Source organism: Vanacampus margaritifer, chromosome 11 (assembly GCF_051991255.1).
Source record: "Vanacampus margaritifer isolate UIUO_Vmar chromosome 11, RoL_Vmar_1.0, whole genome shotgun sequence".
Classification (NCBI taxonomy): domain Eukaryota; kingdom Metazoa; phylum Chordata; class Actinopteri; order Syngnathiformes; family Syngnathidae; genus Vanacampus; species Vanacampus margaritifer.
In genome coordinates, this window is record NC_135442.1 from 19,893,313 (window position 1) to 19,908,076 (window position 14,764).

At 38.0% G+C, this 14,764-nt stretch overlaps 1 long non-coding RNA gene across 1 annotated transcript; it reads left to right on the forward strand.

The window, feature by feature from the left end:
* The first annotated feature begins 6,212 nt into the window (after positions 1–6,212).
* LOC144061025 (uncharacterized) lies at positions 6,213–13,790 on the forward strand. The gene is made up of 2 exons (XR_013296061.1): positions 6,213–9,378; positions 9,818–13,790. It is a non-coding gene; the product is annotated as an uncharacterized LOC144061025 (long non-coding RNA).
* The last annotated feature ends 974 nt before the right edge of the window (positions 13,791–14,764 follow it).

The following is a 14,764-nucleotide window of genomic DNA, read 5'->3' on the forward strand; positions in this document are numbered from 1 at the left end:
ATAGTTGAATAAGTAATAAAACCAAATTTTAATTGAAATAGACTTTTCATTTTTGATTTTTATATTTCCCCTGCATCTCTGATAACTTATTCGTAAGTGTGAAATGATTTAACCTTTGTCTTTATCTGAGTCCCATTCTAGAAGTCTGGAAAGGACTTCCATCCAAGTGGCCAGGGTGACTAACAGCTGTCACATGTTTCTTAAATTTGAGGTAACACGTAATGAAGATGTCTATGGTAGACATATGCGTAAATATAGTACTACTACTTGCTATAGTGTAGTGATCAAATTCAAATAAAACCACAAAATGAATAAATTAGGGGTTTGGAAAACAAAATAGTTTGGGGGAATTTTTTATTTTATTTTGTCTTGGAAATTAAATGACAACAAGCAGTGTTCTCTTGCTATGATCTCATCTCCCTCTGTCTGTTCCGAGTGTATAAATGTTTCAGGCAGGTTCAATCTTTGACTGAAAGGTGTTTCACTTGGGTGACTCAACCAAAAAGTGCTGGAAATGGAATGAACAGCATTCTCCTGCTATGCTTGATGTTCAGAGTGGAAGGCAAACTGAACAATGGTCACTTTCAGGGGGGAAGTGACCACACGGACTGTGAAAAGGATGGTACACTGTAAATCCGCTCGTCCTGTGACTGTTCAATGACTCTTATGCGTTGTTTGAGCAGAATGTCCAGCAACTTTTTGAGCAGACAGGATAACCATCGATTCTGTCATGATGAACTTTTCCTGAGAACTCCAGTACACAAAGCCCAGTGCCCGCTTTGAACTTTGCCCTGCATAAACTGCTATCAACAAGGACAGGAAGGAATATGAACTACAGTTGTGGACTCAAAGTTCTGGAATCATCTGAGTGTGGTGCCTGAGGTCGTATGTTGTATTCTGTTTGTAGACATTTGCACTCTGTACTATGTCAGAAAGGAAATGTGATCTATAGCAACGCAGTTTCGGAAATTGAGAACAGCTTATGTGAATTAGGGTAGTATAAAATTTAGTCTAATCTTTAAATACTATATTTTCCGTTGTTTGATGCTTGTTGAATTTGGCCTTCTATTATTTTCCCATTTCTCTTTTATAACTTTGGCTTCTCAGAGTGGACTCAGATATGGAACACTTATGGCGAATTTGCTGGTTAAATTTTTAATTTTTGATTTAGGTTGCAGCACTGATTTTTGATTGGGTCATGATCTGCAAAGTTCCCTGCTGTGTTTTTACAAAGCCCCCACTACTCTGTAGAAGAGGTGAGGTTAGTTAGCATTTTAAGAATACTTTTTGGTTGGTGTAAAGTAGGGATTTTGTTTTGTTTTTCTGATTATAACTCATTTCTTTTATTAGTTGAGATGGCAGATATTTGGAAGATTCGTGACCTGCAATAGATTAATGGGGTTATTTTAAATCTTTTTCTTATCTCTTCCTGACCCTAAAAGTCCTCCGCTGCAGTATCTTAATTTACATCTGCTTAAGTTGGTTGTTTTTCTAATCTACAGGATTCAAATTTACATTACAAACTCTTGCCTCAAAGGCTTTTGTTTTTATGGCTCCTGGCTAGCTCAGCTGGAGATCTTTTTATAGTTCTGGTGTTGGCCAAATTGTCACAATTTGGTTGTTTTTTAATCTACAGGACACAAGGTGTCTGTTTTTCCTCTTTGAAGCAGCAATTCGGAAGCGGCTGCAGTTTTCACAGTCAGGTCTGAAATGATCAAAATTGATCTTTATCAGATGGGGGAATGACTGGTCTGTCTGTGTATGGTTGAAAAGGAAGTCTGATGTGAGAATGACTGGTCTGTCTCTGTATCAAAAGGAAGTCTGATGTGAGAATGATTGGTCTGTCTGATGTGAGAATGAAGTTTGGTGTGAGGAATTTACAGGCAGCGAATGAAGAGGATGGGAGTTGGAAAAATAAGTTCTACAAAGATGACAAAAGACGACCCTTATAGCAGAAATACGGTAAGTATGTTCCATCTCAGAAACAATTGAAAAGTATAATTTCTAGAGCCCATGGAATATGCCATTTAGGTGTGGAAGGAACATTGACACACCTGGGTGACATTTTTTCATGAGACAAGTTGTTAAAAATGAACTGCAGTGTTTATTTAAGGTATAAGTATAAATCTCTTCTCAGACTGTTCATGGCCCGGCCGGACATGAATAGTTCTGAGTTAAGATGATGTTGTTTTTAAATGATTTACACTGCTATAATAAGAAACCAGCGTTAAAAATACAGAAATTTGATGTACGACAAAGAGCAACATTATGCTCAGGCATTGGAGCTGTGGATTGAGACCACAGGTAAACACCCAGGCAGCTACCCTGTAGCTGAGATGATGTTCAGGACGGCGATGCTGAACGGCCTCCCAAATGAGGTGCAAGCGATTATGAGAATTGAAACTAAAGGACAAAAGGGGTACCATTACTCACAGTTGCGCCCGGCCCCAGACTTTGTGCCTGCCAATGGTGAGCTTAAAGATTGACTGCCCGGACGGGCAGGTCAAGAGAGGGAATGTGTCGATGGCGAGAATTGGATCAAAATCGGACTCGGAAGTGTCGGAACAAAAACGACGACGATGCAAATGTTTAACTTTATTGACTATTTTGTTTGCAGGCTTGTGCTTTGTGTGGACTATGTTAGCGTTTGAACATATGGTGCGGGATGATAGAAGTGATGGAACGAAAGGAGAACGAGTGATGGTGTATCATCCCTGTAATGGAACGGTATGGTATGAAGCAGAGCAAGATGGTGGTAAGACGCTGACACAGATACAACAACTACTGTTAAATCTGAAGTGTAAACAACCGACACAGGTATTTCTATGGTCACTAATAATTGGCTCCTGATGGCTGAACAGGCCGCTAAGAATACTAACGAGGATTGTTTGGTATGTTTAGGTGCAAGACCAGTTTTGAAAATTATGGCAGCAACTGTTGTATCCAAAACCTGTCTCTTTGGTTTCCTGTATAACAAAACTCTCCAAGGAAAGTGCAGCCAATTGGATTCGGCCTTTCCACTGACAAATATGGAAAAGCAAAAGCCCATTTTTGACATCCATGTTGCACAACAAAATTTTACCTGCCTAAAGTTACATGGGAGTGGCCCTGGGATTGGAAACATCCAGGAGTCATGGTGTAATGAAAATGTGTCTTTGCCAGCAGGAATACCTCTCGCTCGTGCTGATGTTTGGCTGTGGTGTGGAGAGAGAGTGTTGTACGATAGGCTTCCCCCCAATGCCTCAGGTAAGTGCGCCCTAGTAACGCTGATCATGCCAATAAGTGTGACAGCATTAGACATGGCTAGGATAAATTGGGAAGGAGGTAGACAGTGGGGAAGAATCCCCTTCTTTGGGAGGAAGAAAAGGGACATGCAAGAATGGTTGAATGCAGGAGACCCCACATACATAGATGCAATTGGAGTTCCGAGAGGGGTCCCTGATGAATACAAATTGGTGGATCAAGTGGCGGCAGGATGGGAGAGTATTTTTCTGTTTATTACAGTAAACAAAAATGTGGACCGGATTAATTATGTCCACTACAATGTCCAACGATTGGCGAACTTTACCACTTCGGCACTTCAGGCAGTGCACGAGCAATTAGCAGCCACGTCTCTTATGGCATTCCAAAATAGAATGAGTTTAGATATGGTGTTAGCTGAAAGAGGAGGAGTGTGTGGTATTTTTGGGGAGCAGTGTTGTACTCTGATCCCCAACAATACATCTCCTGATGGTCGCCTTACTAAGGCATTGGAGGGTCTGCGCACGCTAAGTAATAAAATGAAAGAGCATTCAGGCGTGGACACCAGTTGGTACTCTGACTGGTTAAACGTCTTTGGCAAATATAAAAGCTTGATTGCATCAGTATTGATGTCTATCGCGATGTTTTCCGCTATTATGGTGTTATGCGGCTGTTGTTGTATTCCATGTATCAGATCATTGACTGTTCAGACAATTGAACGCACGTTGGGGCCAATACCGCCGGGTGGGCAGTATATGATGATCCCTCAGAAGGACCCCCAGGAAGTTGAAGGATATTATAACATTTTAATACCTATTTTCATATATCGATTATTGTTACTGATCATGAACATTTAATTCTTCATTTTAAGTTTGTCAAAGTGTCTTGTGTCCTGAGCAGGGCACATGATGTTGACCTCGTATGTTCTGGGTTAAAGCTGGGACCATATTATTTAGTCTAGAAAAGTTCCTTCTCATCACTTTGTACGAAAACATATTTTCGCCCTTGATTTTGCTATACACTGATTGGTCCAGAATTTCTTGTTTTATTTTGTACACGTACATTGTGGTCTTGAACAGAACTTGTTTTGCTTTTCCATTAGTCACGGTCATTGGTGCTTTTGGGTCAAATGATAAAGTGAGATTTTGTTATGAAGAAGAATATGAAAAGTGCCTTGAAAATATACATATTTTGGCTAGAGACGAAGACAGCTGCAACTGCACTAAGAGTTCTATTGTTTGACATGTCCTTCAACTGTATAACACATTTGCTCATTCATGAAGGGAGAGATATTCTGCTTGGAGACTGAATTGTAATAAAAGGCTGGCCCTTCGAGAGGAGGGGGTGCATTGTTGATCAGAACTTGTCGGAGTTTGATTCAATGGTGCAACAGGAGATCTCCTTTAAGAATTATCCTGCGCAGGAAACTCTGTTCATTTCTCATCTCACCAGTTGGTTTATTGGACACGCAAAAAGTTATGGATTAACTACATCCCTCAGTTGGTGATTTAAATATACCTTCTTCAGTTGGTGACCCTCCGACGGCAAGGCGTTTGACGGTTGTTGCGTTCGCGGACGGTTTGAATTCCTGGCGCCATATTAATTGAGGTAAGTGGAGATCTTATCCACGTTTTGAGGAATTCTTTCTGTCTAGGAGCGCTCCGGCCGCCATGCGTTCTTGTAAGATAACCAAATCAAGGGTGAGATTTGTGTGAGCAGAGGTAGAAGTTTAAGTTGTTTGGTTGTATGGAGTCAATAATTGTGGAATTTCCTACGGTATTTGAAGTATACATATTTGTGGTGCACATTGAATTGAATAGCGATCGCTTGTAAGTCAGTACTGGGAAACATTTTGTCTTTACAATTTGGTTTTTACAGACGATAGATACGTAGATAATTGATTTGAAGTCTGTGTATATGAGGTTAAGAAACTGTTGAAGCTGAGGTAGCGCAGTTGACATAAGATTAAGTTGTTGAAGTTGAGAGTAAATCAGCTGGGGAAACATTATTGTTGTAACCAAGCGTTAGATGTGTGGGCATTGGTTTTACGTCCATACATATTTAAGTTGAGAGAAGTCGGCTCAAAAAGCATCTTTGTCTTGATCCCTGCCTGATGCGCGGGAGAGACAAACACTTTGTTTTTATGAGTAATAGATTCTTGGGTAATTAGATAACAAAGATCCTTGAATAAGTGTTGCCGATTAAAGCTGCGGGAGGATCGACTGCTTCATTTTCTAGGGACAAAGGACTCAACTTATAGGAAGTCAGATTGACATAAAACGGATTTAGTACGCCGTTTTAAGATTAATCGATAGGTCTATGAATAATTGGATATTGACATTTTTAGACAAGATATAAGAGATATAAGATGTATTGACTCAACTCGTGTAAGTCGGGCTGACTAAAGCATATTTGATACGACGTTTTAGATCAAGCCAATAGGTCTATTGAATATTCGTGACTAAAATTCAAAGACAAAGAAACTGTTGAAGCTGGGGTAGCGCAGTTGACATCCGGATATTTATGTGTTGATATGCCGTACAAAACGACATGTCTTGTCTGTCCGTTGTGTGTGTATGCCGTCTGATCGGTGAAGAAACTCTAACGTTACGGTAAAATCTTAAAGGGACCGCGACGAGAACAGTTGATTAATTCTGTTATAAGTGAGACGTCACTTCATTTAAATATTAATACAACTGAACTATGATAATCTACAATATAATATAATACAAATCAATAAGCTATAAAATACCTGAGTTAATAATTAAGACGAAACATGGACACTCTATTTGAACTCAAAACACAGTGGTTTGACCCGAATGGGATTCCGTTGAGTTTAGATGGGATGACGCTGGATAAACAAATTGGAAACGCATGCGCTGTGGCTATAGGGATTTTACCTACAAAGGCTAAACGAGAAACAAAAAAAGAACTTTGCGACTGGATACAAGACGGCTGTAGAAAAGGTTATTTTCCGCCATTACAATCTGCAGTGTGTCTAATCTCTTTGATGAAGAGCGTTGAACTTGCATGTGTGAAAAAACGTCACGAACTAGATGAGCTGGTGCAACACACATCTGTAATTTCTTCGAGTGGAAGAAAAGCCAGAAATGATCGAAAGCTTGTTGACAAAATAATGAATAATGCTAGAATACTAGCTTTAGGTATTTTTGTGAAGTTATAACCATTTATATAACTAAATAATGATATAAGACTAAATGATTTGACCTGATATGACTTCCGCTAGTCGGAATTAAAGCTTCCGGATTAATCATACCGTTTAAATAATGACTTAAAATGTAATTAATATTGAACGACGGGACTTGATTATATTGTGAAAAAGGTTAGTTTATTCTAATAAGATATGGCATTTGTTCGATGGTTTTAATGACGGCAATTTAACTTTGAATGTGCGTACACGGCGACCGCCCGTTAATAATGTTATGAGTGTATGTAATTTTATATAGAGGAGAGTCCCGGACGTATCTTTAAGAAAAGTGTATTGAAAAAATGATTAATACTGAAATGTTGCTTTGCAAATAAAATAACTGTATAATACAAATTTATGTAATAAAACAAATTAAGCCGTTTAATAAGCGCTAAACGGGATAAATTAATTAGACGGTAAAATTACTAATAAAACTTCTAACGCTAAAACCCGCAATTGTCTGCGTTAAATAATTGAACGACATTATATAAATTGTTGCCGTAACTGATTTTATAAGCCCCTTACATAAATTTCTTAAGCACTAATGTTGAATACTTAAACTGGCTTCAAGAGTGCAAATACGTCATATTTAAAAAATATGTTTGCTATAAAACGAACGAATATTAATACACAAATAACATAGAGAGGTATAGTTTTAAGATATTATAAAATTTAGATGCATGTCTTATGCTTGTAGAGCATGGGTGGCTTTGACTGATTGTAGTTGCTATGACTCATTCCCTTTCTCGGGTTAAAAAATGCCAACAGCCATCAATCTTTGTAATGAGGTCAAATAAAATGTTTTTATAAAAGGTAATGTTAATTGTGTGATTGTTTTAGATTAAATAGTTTAGTCTCTACTCTTATTTTAATAATAATAATAATAACTAAAAACAAATAACTTGGATGGCAATTAATGTGGAATAATTCTTATATAGATGATTGTTTTTTCCCTTATGATTTTGTTTGTGCGCGAGAACATTGTTTAATAAATTTTAAATATCTTTTCAGAATCAGGAGACACACCCATTAAGGACAATTGGGGTCGCACCAAAGTGCCATGTTCCGGTCCTGGGGATGAAGTAATGTGTTAATTATAATTTAAAAGGAGTTTTTTATTTATTTTTTTCTCCGACGTTTATAAATAGAAAGTAATTTTAATCTCTCCTGAATATATTTAACCTTTGAATTCGACATTTGAAGTCTCATTACAAACAGACTGGGGAAGCTATCTGGAAGAAACACATTTTTGACATAATTTGAGGTGCTATGTAATTAAAAATCATTCCTGCTTTGACGTTTGACCAAAGGCTGACTTTACGGGCTGCGGCCTCCATTGAGAAAACATTAATTGAAAACTACACACTTATTAATTAACTATATTTGTAAATTGTTAGAGTATATCTGTCCTATTTTTATCCTAAGTATTATTTATGAAGGTATGCAAAACATATTAAATTAAATATTGTAAACCATAACAAATATTGACATATAATTAGCAATTATTTAAAATTGTAAACTTTCATTGTTTTAATTATTATTTTTTATTATTTTTATTTTTATTTAATTTTTTTAATAAAGGAAGTTTTTGGTTTTAATATTTACTGACATGTTATAACCTAAATACTGTTGGGGCAGATTTTAATGTTTTCAGTCGAGTGAGGATTATTGGTCAAGGGTCATTATTTCGGAACAAAGTCAACTGGCGGGACACAGACCTCTTTAAAAACCCCCACCCACAAAGAAACTGCAACTGCCACCACCATCAGAGGGGCGTGATGCAGCCATCATCACAAAACATCCTGCCAATACCTGATGGAGAGGGGAGGTTCCTGGCGCCACCTGTTGCAACAATGACTGTGCCATCATATACAAATGTGATAAAAGAAAAACTGCTCCACTGCCCAATGCACACAATGCTCCGCACGAACTGTCCTATGAAAAACTGCTCCATATGCTCTGCACAAGCGTCCTTAAAGCATTCCTGCGTCCAGAACTGTCCACTACGATGGTGACTCAACCCCACAAACAATGCTTTCCTTGAATTAGTGATACCAGGCCATATGATGTGATACTGACTGTTTACACTGCACTCTATTTTTGACAGATATAAGGTGATAACATCTACAGTAAAACATTTCGTAAATATAATGAACTGATTGACAACACTATATACACACAGATTTATTACATTTTTAAAACGTTTGATGTCTATTTTGATTTGATCTGATTTGTTTATCTCTGTCTATTTTGAAACAGTCAGCTTTTTGGACAAACATCAAAAAGGGGGACTAGCAAGCTTAATGGTAACATTAAAACTAAGGGCAACTTTATGTATTAATAATAATTGATGAATTGGCTGAAAACTGAGATTCTTTGTAAAATTCATTGGCATAAGCTACAATATTTTTATAGTACAAAAGATAATACAGGTAAATTTCGTCTGGTTTCAGAAATTGAAACAGCTAATATGAATACAGATAAGATACAATTTATTTCAATCTTAATTATTATATTTTACTTTTTTAAGTTTGGTCTTCTAGTGTTTTCCCGAATTCTCTTTTGAAATTTAAATAGTTGCTTGGGACGCATTGTCGAATTTGCTGGTTAAATGTAAAATTTTCCCCTCTTTCTAAACAAAAAGCAAGCAAAATTTATTTACTGCAAAACTTTATATATTAGTCTGAAAGAGTCTCTAAAGCGATTTTTTTTTTTTTTTTTTTTTCAGATGGGGGAATTATTGGTTGGTCTGGGTATATCGTCGCGAAGGACACAAACAGTCCATGTTAAATAAATAAATTTAAAATTAAAAGTTAGTCTTAATGCGATAATTATAGATAGTCCGTGAGAATGAATTTTACAGGAGGACAATTGGGGATTTCCTTGACCATGGAGAAGGAGTAAGTTTTGGCAGGGACGGCGAAAATAAGGTGAATATGTTCCATTTCTATTTCTATTTTTCCCTTGGGGCCCTGGGGTTAGATGTTATTTTTGATTTTATTTGTTGACGAAAGTTGCATTTATTTAATGGCTGGAAGCACATCCATGCTATATCTATAACAATAAATATTATAAAACATTCCAATAATTATTACATTCTGTAAACAAAATTGGCCTCGTCAGATTTGAACTGGCTAAAGATTTTCATTTTTTGCATTTAAGAATGTGCTCAGGTCATTAAAGTCAGCCAAAGGCTGGATCCTAATTAAATGTCACAACAAACAGAATTTTTTCCCACAGGAGAGGCCTACAGAACTTTACTAACATTTACTAACTCCTAACTATATAACACTACCAAAATGCTCTTTCAAAAAGAAGGGATGCGAATAAATGTTTATTAGTGACTAAATGAAAATATTTTGCACCCAGATAAGGTGATGAAAAGGTCAATCTAGTCCAGTCCACGGGGCACCTGGTTCCACATCTTGCCTATTAGACCAGCCGGAGGTCCGCCTTCTACTCAACCCCCACCTTCAGGAGCCAGCCACCACCGGGAATCAACAGAGAGACCAGCCAGCTGCTCCAGTGACCAGACGTGCCAGCCGAGAGGCCATTCAACTGCTTCCAGTGTCAGCTAACGAGCTGAGGAATTACTACATGAAGATTGAGTTTCGCTGAGGACGTCTTTCGAATGGAAACAGGAGGAATGTGTCCCTTTTTCCAGGGCATTCCACAAAGAATGAGTCACAACTTGGGAAGATAAAATCCCGGTGACCGATTTTTGCACCCCTGGCAGTTGGAGAGAGGCAGAAGGACCCTCTTCACAAAAAGGCTCTGTTCAACCTTCTGCTGATGCTGCTCAAGGAACCTGAGTGCACCATCCACACAAGAAAATAAAGAAAGTGACGACTGTTTTAAAAAAAAAAAAGAAAAAATCACAAGATGGCTGCTTCAAAGAGACAATGCGTCTTCAATTGCGTCTGCATTACGACACTCTTTCTTATACTGACTGTTATGCCAATTTTGTGTTTTTGGGATCCCCTAACCACATCTGTAAACGCAACCACAAAAATTCGGGCTAAGCGAGACATGAACTCTCCACACATTCCCTGGGTTATATCCAAAACGTATGATGACTCAGTCACGGTGACAGTTGCCCCAAACACAAACACCTCTGTCAAAATTCCCATTACGTCATTAAAGGGATTTAGAGGATGGGAAGAGACAAGGGGAGGAATATGGGTGAAATATTGGTGGTATTTGACAGGAAATGTTGCGCAACTAGATTGGGGTACTTTTATAACCACCCAAAGTGGACAATATTGGCCACCGGGAAAAAGCAAGGAGGCTGTTTTCTTTTCTAAAAGGACAACACTGCGTAAAATGGGAGGTCAACTAGAATTAACCTTTTCCATTCCCGACGGGAATATACGACCAGCTAATGTAACTCTGTACAACACCTCCTGTTTTGGATTACTGTTATGGGCATGGTCCCACGGCGTTGACCCACGTTTTCCTATTCTAATCTGTGTAAATAAGACTATGAGTAAGCTAGACCAACCAAAAATGACTAAATACTCAATGGAGAATGGGGTAAAAGCTGTAAGTGTACCGATTGATGGTGTAATTGAATGGTTTAGGGTTACTACAGGAGTGTCCAAAAGCAGCAACAATTGGCTATTGCTAGCACACGAGGCAGCACACGCCTCTGGTAAGGAGTGTGTAGTATGTGTGGGACCACGACCTTTATTGAGAGTAATCCCGGCTAAAATCGAGGAACAATGTATAATGGAAATTATGAATAAAACTGCCCCAAATGCCAAATGCTCTCAATGGGATAAGATATATCCACTAGTGAATTTGCAGACAACTAAACCAATATTTTCAAAGGAAATTGCAGATGGTAATTTTTCATGTATTAAAATGACAGGTACCGGAGAACAATTGGGAGAACTAGATCACATTTCACACTGCACTACAATAATAAATGTGGGTCAAAAATTCAAGCCGCAATCAAGGGCTGACATTTGGTGGTGGTGTGGGCATAATCAGATATTTGACAAGTTGCCTTGGGATGGCAAAGGATATTGTGCTCTCATCACCCTTCTTCTGCCAGTACAACTTTTTCCCACCTCGGTTGATAACCTTTTACAAATGATTGACACTTGGGAACCACAATCTTCTCCTCCTTTCCATAGAATTAAACGATCTTCTTGGCAACAGGAAAATGTCCCCACCTACATTGATGCAATTGGAGTGCCGAGAGGTGTGCCAAATGAATACAAATTGACTAATCAAATAACTTCAGGATTTGAATCCCTAATTTGTTGGTGGTGTACCATTAACAAAAATGTAGACAGAATTAATTATGTGCATTACAATGTACAAAGACTAGGAAATTGGACTCAATCTGGATTTGAAGCTGTACATGGCCAATTGGCTGCCACATCTTTGATGGCTTTTCAGAACCGAATTGCACTTGATATGCTATTGGCAGAAAAAGGGGGAGTTTGCTCAATGTTCGCAGATCAATGTTGTACCTTCATTCCTAATAATACCGCACCGGATGGTACTTTAACTATTGCAATTAAGGGACTCCGGACACTTAATAGAAAGATGAATGAACACTCGGGTATAGACACTTCGCTATGGGATAATTGGATGACTGTATTTGGCCGCTACAAAACCTTAATTTCCACAATTTTGATATCAATTGCTGTATTTACGGCTCTAATAACAATATGCGGATGTTGTTGTATACCCTGTATTCGTTCCCTTTGCGAGAAAATTATTTCTGCCGCAATTGAAAAACAGGACGTACGAAATAAGTCTTCTTACATGATGATGGAGGCTATTACTTCCTCAGCCCGGCCTGCTGCAACATCCGATGTAGATCCCGCTGGAATCTTTGTGTAAAATGTTTAAATATTTAGTTATTGGGCTTAGTGTTTACGTAAGCCCAAAAGGGGGACTGAAGGATATTATAACATTTTAATACCTATTTTCATATATCGATTATTGTTACTGATCATGAACATTTAATTCTTCATTTTAAGTTTGTCAAAGTGTCTTGTGTCCTGAGCAGGGCACATGATGTTGACCTCGTATGTTCTGGGTTAAAGCTGGGACCATATTATTTAGTCTAGAAAAGTTCCTTCTCATCACTTTGTACGAAAACATATTTTCGCCCTTGATTTTGCTATACACTGATTGGTCCAGAATTTCTTGTTTTATTTTGTACACGTACATTGTGGTCTTGAACAGAACTTGTTTTGCTTTTCCATTAGTCACGGTCATTGGTGCTTTTGGGTCAAATGATAAAGTGAGATTTTGTTATGAAGAAGAATATGAAAAGTGCCTTGAAAATATACATATTTTGGCTAGAGACGAAGACAGCTGCAACTGCACTAAGAGTTCTATTGTTTGACATGTCCTTCAACTGTATAACACATTTGCTCATTCATGAAGGGAGAGATATTCTGCTTGGAGACTGAATTGTAATAAAAGGCTGGCCCTTCGAGAGGAGGGGGTGCATTGTTGATCAGAACTTGTCGGAGTTTGATTCAATGGTGCAACAGGAGATCTCCTTTAAGAATTATCCTGCGCAGGAAACTCTGTTCATTTCTCATCTCACCAGTTGGTTTATTGGACACGCAAAAAGTTATGGATTAACTACATCCCTCAGTTGGTGATTTAAATATACCTTCTTCAAAGTGGAGACAGCTGTGGCCCTCCGGGAGTCCGGGATGTGAGTATGTGAAGTTAGCCTCAGGGATCTGAGGCCATGAGAAAGAATGAAATTTTATACTGATTTTCTACTAGAATGAAATTTTTTACTAATTTTTAGTTGTTTATTGATTTATAGCTCATGTTTAACAATAAAAAACAAGGTATTCGAGTGATGACCTCAGTCGTCTGAGGTCATGAGAGGGATTAAAGGAATATAAGAGTTTGTGTGCGTGGGGGTGAAATACAGGATGTGTGTGATGCACGTGGGTGTGTTAGGAATGGAAGGTTGCCAACAAAGGATGCTAATTGCAGGGGGAGATGCAGAACCGTGATAAGATCAAAGTAGGTTATAAACCACATTTGTTTGAGACCATGGCGGAAAAGTACAAAACAGGAGAAGCCACCCAGTGACCTGCGGATGAAGATCGGCCAATGAGAAAAAAGCTAAAGTTAAACTGCAGAAAACACATAGCCAATAGAATAATGCCAGGATGCCTTTGTTTCTGTGTCATTTAAATATTGTGTAGTATAACTATTCACTGGGGCAACTCGGATGAGACTACGTTGGCTGCTTGAGACAGAGACGTATAGAATTGTATGGGTAGGGACCCGGGACCCCAGCTGTGATGTATTAGATTTGAGTGTTAGGAATAAATCCACTCGTGTGTGAAAATGCCGGCTTCCTGATACCTTTCTATTGCAGAACGAGCATGCTATTGTTGGATGAGTGATAGTTTGGTAAGGTCACAAATTGGAGTCAGATTATTAACTTAAATTTATATTAATATAGAAATAAATTCCAACAATGCTAAGAAATAGCTATTTAATTACGCCGTCATTTTATACGGCAGAAGTCTCCGACATAAGTGGCTAGCGGCTACCTGTTAGCATGACCACCGAGTGTCTGGCTGGTAAGACGATGAAAAGATTATTTGACGAGAGCGCGACCGTGGAGCCAACTTCACCATCGTGCTGGATGGTAAGTTTGACAGCTAATACCTGGTTTACTTGAATTTTTTTTCAATATTCTGGACCAAGGCTACTTTGTAATTCACTCTCCATGTTTAGAGGAAGGGAATGTGTCTTAAATTTTGCATTGAGGTATTTTCATTATTTAAAAATAAAAATAAAAAAGATAAATAGAACTTTACAGTTGAGGACAAAATTATTAGCCCCCCCTAAGAAATTTGAACTTTCTTCAAGATTTTACCAAGTCATTTTTTTAACAGAGCAAGGAATTTTCAACATAGCATTTCTGGACATACTACTTTTATTTAGAAGACACAAATTATTTATATTTGTACACCAAAACAGAATTAATCAAGAAAAAACAAAAATGACTTGGGACATTATTATTAGCCCCCTTTAAGAAATGACCTCATATTATTCAACTTTTCAACATAGTAAAATAGTTCTCAAATGTATAAAAGACATGTATGTGATATGCATTTGTCCTAAATTTACTTTGGATCTAATATATTTGCTGTTCCGAAATCAGCCGAAAAACGCTCTGTTCAAAACAGCCTGTTTTAGGGGTGTGTCACTTTAATGTAAATAGCTGCACCAGGCCAAGCCTAGGCCATACCATTCTCTCTCAAAGGGGCAGTGATTTCGGTCATGATAGCCATGTGCTGATGTTGTGAATGG